This window comes from Coloeus monedula (assembly GCF_965178545.1).
Source record: "Coloeus monedula genome assembly, chromosome: 19".
Taxonomy (NCBI): domain Eukaryota; kingdom Metazoa; phylum Chordata; class Aves; order Passeriformes; family Corvidae; genus Coloeus; species Coloeus monedula.
The window spans coordinates 3,849,814-3,863,283 of record NC_138799.1 but is presented as its reverse complement, the minus strand read 5'-3'; positions in this window follow the sequence as shown (position 1 = coordinate 3,863,283).

The window sequence follows — 13,470 nt, the reverse complement described above, 5'->3', positions numbered from 1 at the left end:
CTGTTGGAAACGACACAACTTCTAATTTTTAAATTTTTTTTAACTAACTTTAGTCAGGGGTTTTGTTTGTCTTCGCCCGGGAGGAAGGGAACGGAGATTTCTTTTTAAAAGACTCTGTTCCCTGGCCAAAGCCTGATGAGTTTAACATCTACAGATTGAGGGTATCACAGAAGAGACACAGGAGATAAGCGACCATTAACGAACATCAGCGCTCGAACCCCTGGTGGGTCGGAGGCACCTGGTCTGGGAAAAGATCGATAAGAGAACCAAGGACGAGGACCTAATTAGCATCGAAGGCGAAGGGATCAATGACCAATAGGAAACCAAAGAGTGAGAATTGTGTAACTTGGGCCCAACAAACACCGAACCGATGGATTTCTCTGGGTTTTGGCTGTATGAGTATGTGGGAAATCTGGTAAAGAACCGTGTGTGATGGAACGATTTTCTCTGCACCAACCCGGGCTCCGTGCGGATCAAATTATTTCTGTCGCATGTCCCGGCCAGAACAACAACCTGGCTGGAATAAAGTAATGCCTTGATTCTGTAACACCAATAAATGTTGCTGGAGAGTGATATGTGGAAAAGACTCCACTACTGGAATAAGTAGTAAAGTAGGTATGTTTATTCCAGCGCTGGGACACACGGGGGATAGTTCCTCCAAAGCCACGCGTGCTGACAGCTGCATTCAGCTTAGTATTTATCGGGTTACAAGTTCCATACTCACTGAGTTTCCCAATATGCCTATACATATTCATCACCCAGCCCTGCCCAACCTCGCCTCGTATTATAACGAGCCCAAAAGTCATTGACATCAGCGTTGCACTTGCAGCAGTGTCATGCAGCCGTCCTGGGCAGGGGTCTCTGGGATGAAGTAAGAGTCCTCCTCAGATGAAGTAAAGGGTCTTCCTCCTTCTGAACTTTTCACCTTGCTTCCCTGCGCATGCACTTTATGTCCCTGGCCCAAGTGCAAACTTCAAGGCCGGTTTGAGTTAGTTTTAGGTTAAAAACAAGATCTTTGGTCAAGATTCCTTTCCTTTATCAATGGTCTTCTATCTTCTCATCCTGCTTTGGTAGGCACAGTAAGTGTTGAGGCTTTGGTAGGCACAGTAAGTGTTGAGCAAGCTGTATGCATTGCTTTCAACAAACATCTTCTTAGCAAATCATTTAACCTCTGCTTCCCCCTCCCCCCTCGATTCAGGGAGTTTTTGTTTTTCCACGCAGTTCCGGTGACATCCCCAAGCACCCCCACTGTGCTCTCCTGCCCTCTTAGTGCTGTGAGAGCTCCACAGGTGAAGGTGCAAAACTGTGTCTGGGGCCACCCACTCCATCCCCACCAGCAGAGGAGGCCCTGCCCTGGTCCCAGCTGGGGCAAATGCTGGTGATGTGACCCTGTCCCCCACGCTGTGACCCCCCTGTGCTCACTGGTGTCTCTCTGTTACACGACAATGTTGGGACACTTGTGATTGCTCTGTAAAAGTGCCCGTGTCCCCAACAGCTCCTCAGGACTACCTTGGGCTGAAAGCATCAATGTCCAGACTTGTTTCTGTGCCTAAATCTCAGCCCTGAGAGTCCCCAGGATCTTCTCAACAGCCTGGGTGCATGGAGGGGACATCCAGCCCCCATGTCAGCTGCTGGGAGCAGCTCACACCCTCCAGAGTGGAGATCTCTGACTGAGGGCAACTGACTGAGAGCAGCTCCCATTTTTTATGAATTTAGCATTTTAATGGGTATCATTAGACACTTGCAGGAGTCAAGAGCAGTCTTTGAAAATTTGGTGGTTTTTAACCTGTGTCAGAAGGGGTTGTGAATTAATTGGCTCAATTTCCATTGGGATGGAGATGGATAAAGCTTTGAGGGAAGGAGCTGTTAGCTGCCTGTAGCCAGAGGGACCAGGGGCAAGCAGGGGTGGCTGCAGACACCAGCCTGGCTCATGAGGACCTTCCTGAGAGCACTGGCTGGATTTAGGCTGTGCCAAGCGATGTAGGAAAGCCTTCCAAATCACCAGCATTCCATCTCCTGTTTAGTTATTCAAAACATTTCTCCTTCCCCCTAACTAAGAGGTAGCGACTCCTTTGGTTTTAATGTGTTTCCAGTGCAGCTGAAACTATAGATGTATTTATATATGAAAAAATTAAATGACTGCCTTCTTGAATATTATCTCCCCGTTTATTGTGTGCCCTCTCTCCCCTTCTCTTCCCAGAGAGACCAACCATCACATGAAAATGCTTTTCATCATCTGCAAAATTTGATGCCCAAAATAGCCCCATGGTTGCCCTAGCAACAAGCATTTATTCCCCCTCCCCCCAGCATCCCCCCCTTTGCATATTGCTGCATATTTCTATCATCTCTTTCCAGGCACAGTTCATAAACACGGCTGCATAATAAAGAATGTTATCACCAATGACTTACAGCCCAGCTGCTGCAAATAAGATATGAAGTGGCAAGGAAATACAATTTCATGCAGCTAGGACAACAGATTGATTGGGTGCCCTTCAAATTTGATGCCACTTCTTTAAGTCTGTCCAAATTCAAAAAAAAAAAAAAAAAAAAAAGTTAGTTTCCCCACCTCCCCATCTTTCCATGGTAGCAACAGACAATAAAAGTGGGAGATAATTCACTAGGACACTCATTATGTCTGCAGCAACCTTGCCCTGAGAGATTGACAATTTAAAGAGATGTGCTTCTTTTGCCTGCCACCTCCTCTACTTTTCCCCCAGCTGCCCTTGTTCATCAAAAGTCTCATTCCTCCAGTTTGGTTGCCTGCTTAATTCAATTATCTTCCCTTTCAAATTATTATTTCTGTTCAGATTATGAGCCAGAAGGTTGTTACTGATAGAGACAAGCAGTCCCCTTAAATTCATTACCACCATCTCCAAAATTTTGTCCTTGTTTTTATTTGGTTTTGGTAGCACAAGAGGAAAAGCCTCTGTCCCACAGCAATCCCATCAAAGAACACCCCGCCAAGGACAAAAAGAGGTGGGCTTGTAAATTCCTCCTCACTCCTGTCAGTTCTGATGGGTTTGCTTTCAAGGGTGTGGAGATCTGCTTTGGAGGCTGATGTGGATGTGCAGGGAGCACCTCGTGATGTCGTGGTGCCAACGTGTAACAGAGCAGGGTGAGCACCTGCACACAGGAACTGTGCTGATGGACCTGGGTGCTCCTGCTCACAGGACAGAGAACAGCTCTGCGTGCAGAGAACTCCCCATGCAGGGTTTCTCCCACATTCACCTCTCCTCTCTGTCCCCTGCCTCCCCTCTCCTGTACTAACAGGGCTGCATGGAATTCTTCTTCACCCCTGAGTGTGAAGGTTGCGGTGCCCGTCTCTGAGCCACTGTTCCTTCCTTCCTCCCCCTCGTGGCATCCCACAGGAGCTCTTCCTCTGCATGGAAGGTGTGCCTGGAGCAGTGCTGGCAAGGATGGGGTCATTCTTTAGCAGGGACCTTGGCACTGATCCCAATTGCAGGGGGAAGAGCAAGACTTTGAGGTGTGTCATGGGTGCACAGAGACCTCTCTGCTTGGAAATGTTCAGCGAAAGGAAATCTGGTTTATTCCCACTTAGCAAAGAGAAGAGAGAGCCCCATTGTACATGTTGTGCAGCCTCTGGCTCCAAATTATCTCTAGGATTAGTTAACGCTAATCAATCTCCATCAATCAAATAAACCACAGAGGAGGAAACTGTTCCTTGCAGAAGCCATTCTCTCAGTGCTCAACAGCAGCACCAACTGCTCCCAAACTCTTCCAGAGAGCTCTGGAGTAACTCACGTGCATGTGGAGACAACACAAAGGCTGAAGGGAGCATTTCTCACAGCCAGGCTGACCTGCAAACAGTGCTCCCTGCCCAGGAGCACAGAGATACAGAGATGCTCCCTCATTTTTTCATGGATTTTTTACTTTTTTTTTTCCCAGAAAGGGTGGTAAAGCATTTGAATGGACTGTGCAGGGAAGCAGTGGAGTTACCTTCCTCAGAAGTGTTCAGAACCTACATGGATGTGGCCCTTGAGGCCATGGTTTAATGATGAATGTGGTGGTGGTACTGGGTTGACAGCTGGACTTAATGATTTTAAAGGTTTTGCCCAACTTTAATGATCCTGTGGCCCTCTGGCTGTATCCAGTGTAGGATCCCATTGCCTCTCAGTTCCCCCTTCCCCAGCAGAACATTGCAATAATGAGTCTAGAACAAGGTTTCAAGCACAAACAGCTGATTTGTGCAGTGAGCTGGATCTGAATCCTGGCAGCTTGCACTCACTGGCCCTTAGGATGTTGTGCCGCTTAAATGAGTAGGACATTTGCCAGCTCTTCAGATGGAAAACATGAAAGCATCTCAGAACAGGATTATTACTATTATTAAAATGAGAGATGAGGTTTTAAACCCAGAACTGCAGATGAGGAAAGTTAAAACCATTTTCCATCTTGAAATACGTTCAACGATGGAAGGCTGAAGTCAGCATGAAAGCAGCGTTCATGGGTCACACAGAGGAGTGTGCTGGGAAATGGCACTGGAAGAGAGCACAGCAAAGTTGGTGGATTTTTGTATCTTTTAAAGCAGAGATGAAGAAAAGCAGAAAATGTGTAATACGAGAAGGAGAGATTTTTACAAACTAATTTCTACCGCCTCCTTTGAGGCGTGAGCAGTTCTTTAATCTAAGAAGGGTCATTTCTGTGTCATTTTTCTGCCCTAAGTGGAGGCCAAGTTCAAGAGAACTGTGTTTCTTTTAATTTCCTTTGGATACAAGTACTCGGATCCAAACACCCATTTATCTTTCTTGAGTAAATAAATTGGAAAAAAAACAACTTAGTGTGTCCCATAAATACCCCATAATACAGCGGCATCCAACATCACCTTTTTTTTTTTTTTACACCTCCAACCTTAAACCCTTCTGACACCATAAAACACCAGCGTCCCCCATCCCATGATTGTTTCCCATAATCTAGGGGAACATTAAAGAGAGAAAAATCGTGCTGAAAAATGACATCTTATCTATTTCCTTCCTTCCTGCCGCCACTCCGTGCTTTTGTCATGGCAGGTCAGACACCTGCTCCCCACATTACAGTCTGAGGAGGTGATAAATGCTCCTCGCAGGCGATTACGAGTGGCCCTATTCACCGGGTGTCAATCTGGAACAGGCATCTCCGCTCAGTTGCCATTCTTTGTCCTGCCAACAAGCCCTAAAAGCAGGAGAAACAGGTAAAAAAAGAAAGGAAGTGACAATTTTTCTCTCCCTGGAGGGGAGAGCCACTGCCAGGGCCTTACGGGAACCTCGGGGTCGGAGCGGGGTTGCTGCAACCAGCAGCACTCTTACAAACTCTTGGGAGACTGGGGGCTAAGGAACATAATTCACATGAGGTTGGGTCTCCTGGATTTGGCCATGACCCCCACTTGGCTCTGGATATATTTACCCTGGCAGGACAGCCAGGCAGCAAGCCAAATTGCACCCCAACCTCACTGGCAGAGCCCAGTTTAACCATGGGGGCACCAGCTACGGGCAGGCCTCTGATTGCTGACCTTCCCCACCTTGGGACTGCATCACATCCTCATTTAGGCAGATCTTGGGCCACCCCAGCAGGGTTGAACAGGTCAAGGAAGGAGAGTTTGGTTTTTCTCTGCCCCATCAGAGCAGGCTGTGCTCATATCCTGCTTCCAAAGGAGTGGCTGCAACACTGAGCATTCCCCCCGGAACAGGCACAGCTCTGACATTCTGCACATCCCAGGCTTGCCACAGGCCTTCATCCTTTCTTTTGGGGCTGCTTTTGGTGCTTGGATCTGTCAGTGCCCATTGAAACGTGTGCTACACCACACGGGCTCTACCCTGCACGTCCCTGTGAAGATGTCCAGCTAAAAACACACCTGGAGGTACCTGGTGAACCTCAACACTGAAAAATACAGGAACTCAGGAGTGCTGATGGCCACCCCTGTTCACAACCACCCCTCTGCCCTCCAGCCTAGAGATGGACAGTGTCATCTCCACGTGGATTTGCTTCAGACACTCGGGAGTGGCATCACATCCCTGAGCACAGGCTGAGCGGAGCCTCTGCTGGGCCAACAAACCTCCAGGACATCCTTTTTACGTTTGAATCACTCAGGTGGGAGTGATGCCCTCAGCACAGCACCTGCTGGTCCCCCAAGTCACTCCACCACTTCCCAGGTGGGGAGGACACACCCCAGGAGCCGTCTTTCGAGTTGACAATTACGCTGTGGCTCCGCAGTGCAATTATTCATAAATATTTATACACACACATGCACACTCTGTTCTGCTTTTGTGTGACATAGAGGGGAATTTTGGCTCTGTTCTCTCTCCCTCACCTGGATTTGCTCTGCCCTTTCTGTTGGATACAAGGGATTTGATTGAATTAACTTAATTGGCAAATGTATTGTTCAGACAGCTGTGACAGAAACGACTTTTTGCATTAGACAGGAGGTTAAGTGGCTCATGGCAGCTCCCAACACCTTTTTTTGCTTCCAGCCCCCCTCTACTGCCTCTGAGTCTCTGGGTTCGGGAGCAGTTTTAGGGGGCAGACAGATCTGCTGTGCTGTACATCACACTTGGCCACACAGTCAGAGATGCCAAAACCTCTGGTCCCTCGCCTTGCTCCCAGCCATGGGCCACGTCAGCTGCTTTGGAAGTTGTGCCTACATGGCATTTTTGCTGAAAAGAGGGAAACTGCACTTCTGGAAAAGGCACCTGCAAGCCAACATTTCTGCCTGGTCTTTATCTCACATGCAGTGGCTGAACTTGGCCTGTCTTGCAGACCTCAGAGCGTTGCAGGAAGGCTGTGAGTGCCCATGTCCTGCGCTGCTGAACAAGCTCTTCACCCATCACCTCAGCCCTGGAGCTCAGCTTCCTCCCATGTGACTTGAGGTGACTGTGACCCAGGTTCCTCCATGGGAAACAGAGCAAGAACCATCTCCAGAAGGACATCCAGGTCTCCAGACAGGATGACTTGTTCTTGGGCAGACCTTCCTCTCTCCCCTCTGACTCTCCAGCAGCTGGGCTGATGGGGTTCTCAACTTCAGTACCTCAGCTAAGAGCCTAAATGGACCAGTTGTCAGCAGCCCTCCCCTTTCTCCCGTGAACTGTTGCCTGTTATTTATTGCATTTTGCAAAAACTACATAATTTTACACATTGGAAGCCTACTGTTTGCATGAGACCTTCCATGGAAGTATTCACACTTTGGCATCCTTTGGACTCCTGCAACTAGAAGAAAAGCCAAGGAGAGGCAGGTCAGCAGCAGAGGGAAGCAGGAGAACCTGATTTCTGGGGATGCTGTGGGACAAGTCAGGACACAAAATGGGACAGCCATTTCACTCTTGTTCTCATGGTGAGCCAGGCCCTGCAGTACCACGATGCTGTGATTGCACAGCAGCCACTGCTACAGCAGTGGGAGCCAGGCTGTCACCTGGAGTCCCTGAGAGCAGTGGTGGCCGTGCTGCAGAGGTGATGGACGCTGTCAGCACACGTGTGAGGCAAACAACGCTTTGGGATGTCACTGCTGCCTGTGCCACAGGGATTAAAGTGTCTCCTCTGCACAGCCCCCAGGACTCCAACACTCTCCAGTGCCTGGCACCTGATGGAAAGCCAGGAGTCTCCAGCTGAGACCCCACACAGACCTGACAAACTCAATGACTGAAGCCCCACAGAAGTGCGGTGACTCTGTGGGTGCAAAGAGAGACTGCAGCGATAATCCTGGTGTCACCTGAGAAGAGGCTCTGCCCCAGCTGTCGCTGTCAGCCAGTGCTGCCAACACTCAGATGGGACCAAATTCCCTCTCCTGCATGGAGGAGGTCACCTCTGGATGACTGGCAAAGCAAGGTGTGGGAGAAGCTCCTATTCATGACTTCTCTGCACCCTGAGCATCCTCTGGTCAGGCACTGGTCCATCACCCAGAGGGGCAGGAGAGCCCTTCCCCAGCACCATGGGCACTCGACAAACACATTTAAAGCTTATAGGCAGAGAGAGAATGGCAAATTTTCATAACCATTTTGATTTCTGCTAACTGAAGCCAGTGTAAATCTCTGTTTTTTATGAATCTCACTTACATTTCGTGCCTGACTTGTGCATAAAACTTCCCCAGATTTATACAAGCCAACTCCATAAGTCATCCCCTTCCCAATCGGGCCCTATATCTTGATGACCTTTTAGAAACCAATGACTGCTTTCCTGTTGTTATCCATAATTGGAAAAGCACTAGAGATAAGAAAATTTATGGCAATGAGTGATCTACCTGCAAGAGACAATAAAGAACGCTGGGCGGTGAAAGAACGGGAAGGAAAAATCCCACACACGGAGCGGCGCGGGGAACGCTCAGATGCACACACAGCTCCAGCTGAACTTCCCCTGTTTTTACTGAATCCCTCTCTCCTTGAGCCCTCAACTCCCCTGACCTCACAGCCTTCACCCCCCAGGACAGATGCACCCCTGCATCTGAGTTTTCTTGGAATTTTCTTGCAAATCTTTTGGTTTAAGGCGGATGACGCCTCATATAGGAGCGGGTTCACTCCCCAGGTGGGTAATCCCATCCACACAATCCCATCCCTCTAGGAAAGCAACCCAGGAGTGCAGTGTTCACACTGCTATAGGTGCGAACCTATAGCCCTACACATCACTTTGAGGTTGATCACAGAGACGTTAATCACCTCACCACCACCCACAGAGATCCCTGCCAGCAGAAATCATTCCACATCAGCATCACTGAACTGCTCCCGGGCATCAAAAGCCCCATTCCCACACCGAATCTTGTTTTGTTTTGAAACAAAGGCAGAAGTTCACTTGCTGCCACATCCCTTCTCTGGCACTGCACAAACAGACTGGGGTGTGAGAAATGGGAGCTGTCTGTGAGGCACAGGTCCCAATCCTGGTTGTTCCCAAGAAATCCAGGACATGCCAAGACTCAAGACGGGAAATACTTCAGTCACATCCACTTTCAAGTCAGAGTAACCCAGGCGACCTTCTTGTCCCTAGGAACCAGAGGTGCAGAAATGAAAAAGAGCATTTTCCAGTGCAAGGGTGAGAAAACAGCCACCAGCAGTACTGACACGGCTGAGTGTGGAGGGGAAGTCCAAGGTTTGCAAAGCAGAGGGATGAAAATCTACAAACAGGCAAATAATTTGTCCAGCCTTATCTAAAAGTTGCCTTCAACCCTCCTGCAAGAGCAGGAGACTCCTACGAGAGGCAGCCAGGGTTCAGGGGCGCTGGAGGGGACAAAAGCCCCCTTATTCCTGCATCAGCTGTAGCACACATCCAGGCAGCCTTCAGGAAATCATCCAGCCCTTCCTGCTCTCCACATCTCCTAGTGAAAAGTGGTGATAAAGGAGCAATGCTCAGTCCCTATCACGACAGCATTTTCAGGTACCTGGATGAGAGTTGCTAAAGCAGTTAAAAAAGAGGCTTTCAAAAGCTCTGCTGTCACTTGAGACACACAGATACCATGACCTGCACCCACTCTGATTGCTGTACAAGTGTTTGTGCTGCCCCAGCTTAAAATGGATTCTGGCCACAGCTCAGCTTTCTTATTTGCAGTCAGGAGGATTACACAGAACTATCTGCAATAATTAACTCCCGAGAGAGAAGTTAAAGCGAAAACAGTAGGAGCAAGCGGCTCAGAACCAGAAAAAAAAACCCCAACAAAACAACAGATGACAAATTCCTGGCGGGGGCTGGGATGAGGAGAGTCAAACAGAAAGGAGGAGTGGTTGCCATTGAAGAAACCCTGGCAGGTCTGCCCTACCAGCCCTGCAAACACAGATCTCTGCAGCTCCAGTGAAGGTCGCCAGGTCTGTGCAGCCCAAGGCTGCTCCAGATGCACCCAGTTTGCAGCTTTTGAACTGGTTCCCACCGAGCTCTGCCCCTTTTTGGAGTTTTTTTTGGGGGGGAATGAGGTGGTGGCAGCTCAGGGCTGTACATCCCTCCCTTGCTGGGGTCTCCTCCAGCTGCTCTCCTCCAGCTCGGCTGAATCCAGTCTGTGCCGAGGACATCTGTATTTTTGGATTATTCATTATGAATTGATTAGTTCATCCCGCAGTCACCCTGATCATATTCTTCCTATGTACTAACATCTCAATGAATGAGCAGTCAAGTAGAAAATGAATGCATTAGTGCCTGATTGTATTACTAAGCTCTTGTATATGCTAACGAATGCAGCAGGGCTTAATTCAGCCCAAGAACAAACAGGTAGTTGCAGAGTTAAGCAGCACAAGTGTCCAAATAAGAGTAAAACATCAAAAAAAACCCCTCTTAATATCTTTTGTTGTTTAACAGTCAAATTAGCTTTGGACACGACTACTTGTTTGTGGAGAATTCTTTTGTCTGGGTATAGAGACATTTTCCTGCTAGGATTTTCACAATCATCACACTGAATCAGCCACTTTCATCCCTGGCAGGGTAGAATTGATTACAAACCACCTAGTTAATTAAAAAAACCAGCTTGCATTTAGACCTGCTTTTTAGCAGAAACTAAGCTCAGAAAATTATTTTTTGTGAGTCCACTGGAATTACTATTTGCAGTAAAATATTCCAGATGAAGTTCTCTGCTGGGAACAGAGAAATGAAACTTTTTTCCCCTTCCTTTTATTTTTATTTTTCATCATATTCTGTATGAGATAATTTCCTATTTCTACCCACAGTAGCTACAATTGTACATACAGAAAAGAAAAGCTCAGAGAAAGCACAAAAGGAATGGGTACATTTTCTGAGCAGGTTGGCCAGGCAGGAACTTTGTCCTTGTCCATTGACTTACTGCGTGATGCAGAGAATAGCAGCTCTCTGGATCACAATCTGTTCATCAAAACTTTATGAGTAATAGATGAAAAAGTCTGGAAAATTTCCACCCAGGCTCAGGTTTGGCTCCCTTGTTCAGAGCAACCAGCACAGCTGCAGACCTGCAGAGCCCTGCAGTCCAAGCACACGTGTTGCCGTGGCTTTTGGGGGGCAGGGAGCACACAGACCTACTCGTGCTCCCCAAATTTACAAGGATATTTACTCAGGGAGCTTTTCAAAAGGATTTCTAGCCAGGCTCAGATGGTGCAAACAACCAGCATCCTAACAGGTCCCCATTATCCCTTCTAGCAGCTGGTTACCATTAAAATGTAATAGGGACAGTACTAAAAAAAACCCCACATTTCTTCCTTCTTAGTAAGAAAAGAATCACCTAAACCACAAAAGACTCTGCAGCAGCTGTCAGAACAAGGCCTGACAGCACCTCCCTCCACAAAAGGGTGGGCACTGACCCCTCCAGAGCCCATGGAGGTGACAATTGAGAAGAGCAGCAGCTGTGCCCAACATGACCTGAATGCAGCAGGGTGACCCAGCCGTGAGGCTGCATTTCTTAGGCAGCCTTGCTGGCTTAGGGGCTCGCATGAAAAGCCCTAAGAAATCCCTCCTGGATTGTACTCCTCTTGACATTGTTCCTGAAAGGGCCAGCAGTAGGCAGCAGGGTTGCAGAGAGGCCTGGGCAGGGCTGGCTGCTCCATTAGGAGGATTTTGGATCCCATACGAACCAAAGCTGTCAGTGGTGCCGGGAGGCCGAGCCCTGGGACAGCAGCACTGACCCTCGAGCATCCTCATCCTGCTGCTCCCTGCACCAGAACCAGGCATGCCAAGAGCCACACGGGCACAGCATCCCCCTGCCACTGACCCAAATCCCTCTTGAGGGATTGCCCCTAGCAGGGGAATTTGGCAGCTCCTTTGACTCAGCCATGGGCATCTCTTCCCGATGTCAGCCCAGGGAGATTTTAACTTCCCCTCTCTGATGAGCCTTGGCTGTGTGGGGGTGGCCAGACCCTGTGGCCAAAGACCTGTCCTCCCACAGGCAGTAGGACACTGTGGAATTGAGCACTCAAATCCACTCAGCAGAGTCTAAATTAGAGCCTGCAAGAAGTGCCTGTAACAACCTGAGTGCAGAACACTGACTCATCCCTGTGTTTTCCCCAAGCACAGACTGTGGCTGTTTGGCAATAGACCAAAGAAAATGACAGTATAAACTGCCAGATCCCAGCAAATCTCTTCTTTTGCTGCCTCTGTTTTTCACTTCCAAGAGGAAGAGCTGGTTTTGTTGCTATCCCATAGAGAAGCCTCATCCTCAGGTCTAAATTTGGCTCTCCCATCTTCTCTTCAATAGGCAAAGTGACAGAGGGATTGGTCTTGTAAATTAAAGACTCTCTCCAAGAGTCAGTCAGACCCATAGATGCATTTGGGGTCTCCTCAATCAGTAGAAAGACACGTGGGCTTTGCATCCTGGCCCTGGGGAGCACGGTTAAGGACTGCTGGGGTTTTGCTGGGAGGTCCCACCACCACCACCACCACCCAGGAATCCTGGTGGCTGCACCCAGCTTGAAGGGAAGGTTCAGCACTTGATCCACTCCACAGGCGCAGGGCAGCAAAGGCTCAGAAATGCTGCATTCATCAGCCACTCCCTGCCTGGGGAAGAGATGTGCAGGCTTAAAAAATGCATGGTAATGGTCTGACTTAAGTGCAGATGAAAGCTGCTGGGCCCCAGCTCCCAGGAGAGCTCTGCAGGAGCAGCAGGAGTTGCCACGGTTCAGACTTCCCTGAGGATTCCCAGAAATAAAACTGAAAGGATTACCACAGAAAAGAACTCCAGGTGTGCTGCCTTCTCAGGGGCTGGGGCAGAATTACTCCTGAAACAGGGTGTTGGCTCAGGCCAGCAGGAGAGCCAGGAACACCCCTTGCTCCCTGCAGCATCTGTCAGTCCTGCTGGAAGGCCAGCAAAGATCCCGGGTTTGTAATTCGGGCATGTTTCCACTAAGAACCACAGCGAGACCATTCACTCCTCTTATACAGCCCACCAAAGAGCCATTTGTGATAATGACCAAACTTGGTTTCATCTTGGAAATCTTTAATAGGCTCCTGTATATTATTGAGGTTTTAATGGAGCTAGGAGGAAACCAGAAAAAATGCCACAGACTATATGAAGATGCCGGTTTTGTTTTCTGTATTCAGACTAAAACACTATTTTAAATCTTTTGTCAATATTTTCTCTGCTTCCCTGCACACTCAGAGAAGTTTGTATTTATTATTTCGGATTTTTCACCACATCTTTTCTCTTTTCCTTCACTTTTTTTTCCCTTCTTTCTACAGCCATAGAAGAAAAAGAACACAAGAAATAGGAAAAAGAAGCACTGATGACCCCATTGCCATTCTCCCAGGATTAGGTGCTCCTCACAAATCTGGCCTTTTGCTCTCTCCCAAGGGCAGGGAGCTGCAGGAGGCAGCATGCCCCAGCCCTGGGCAGGGAGGAGGATGTAGTTCATGAGCCATGTGACAAGGAAGTGACAACATTTGATGGGACATGATTGGGAAAATCATCTGGTCTTTCCAAAGCTGGACTCCTACTGGAAGAGGGTCACCAAACCAGTTCATTTGCCTTCCCTGGAGAGATGCTATTCTCTCTTCCTGGTTGAGGGGGGATCTCCAGGTCTTTATGAAGGAAAGGGACAAGGAAAGGAGGATGGGACC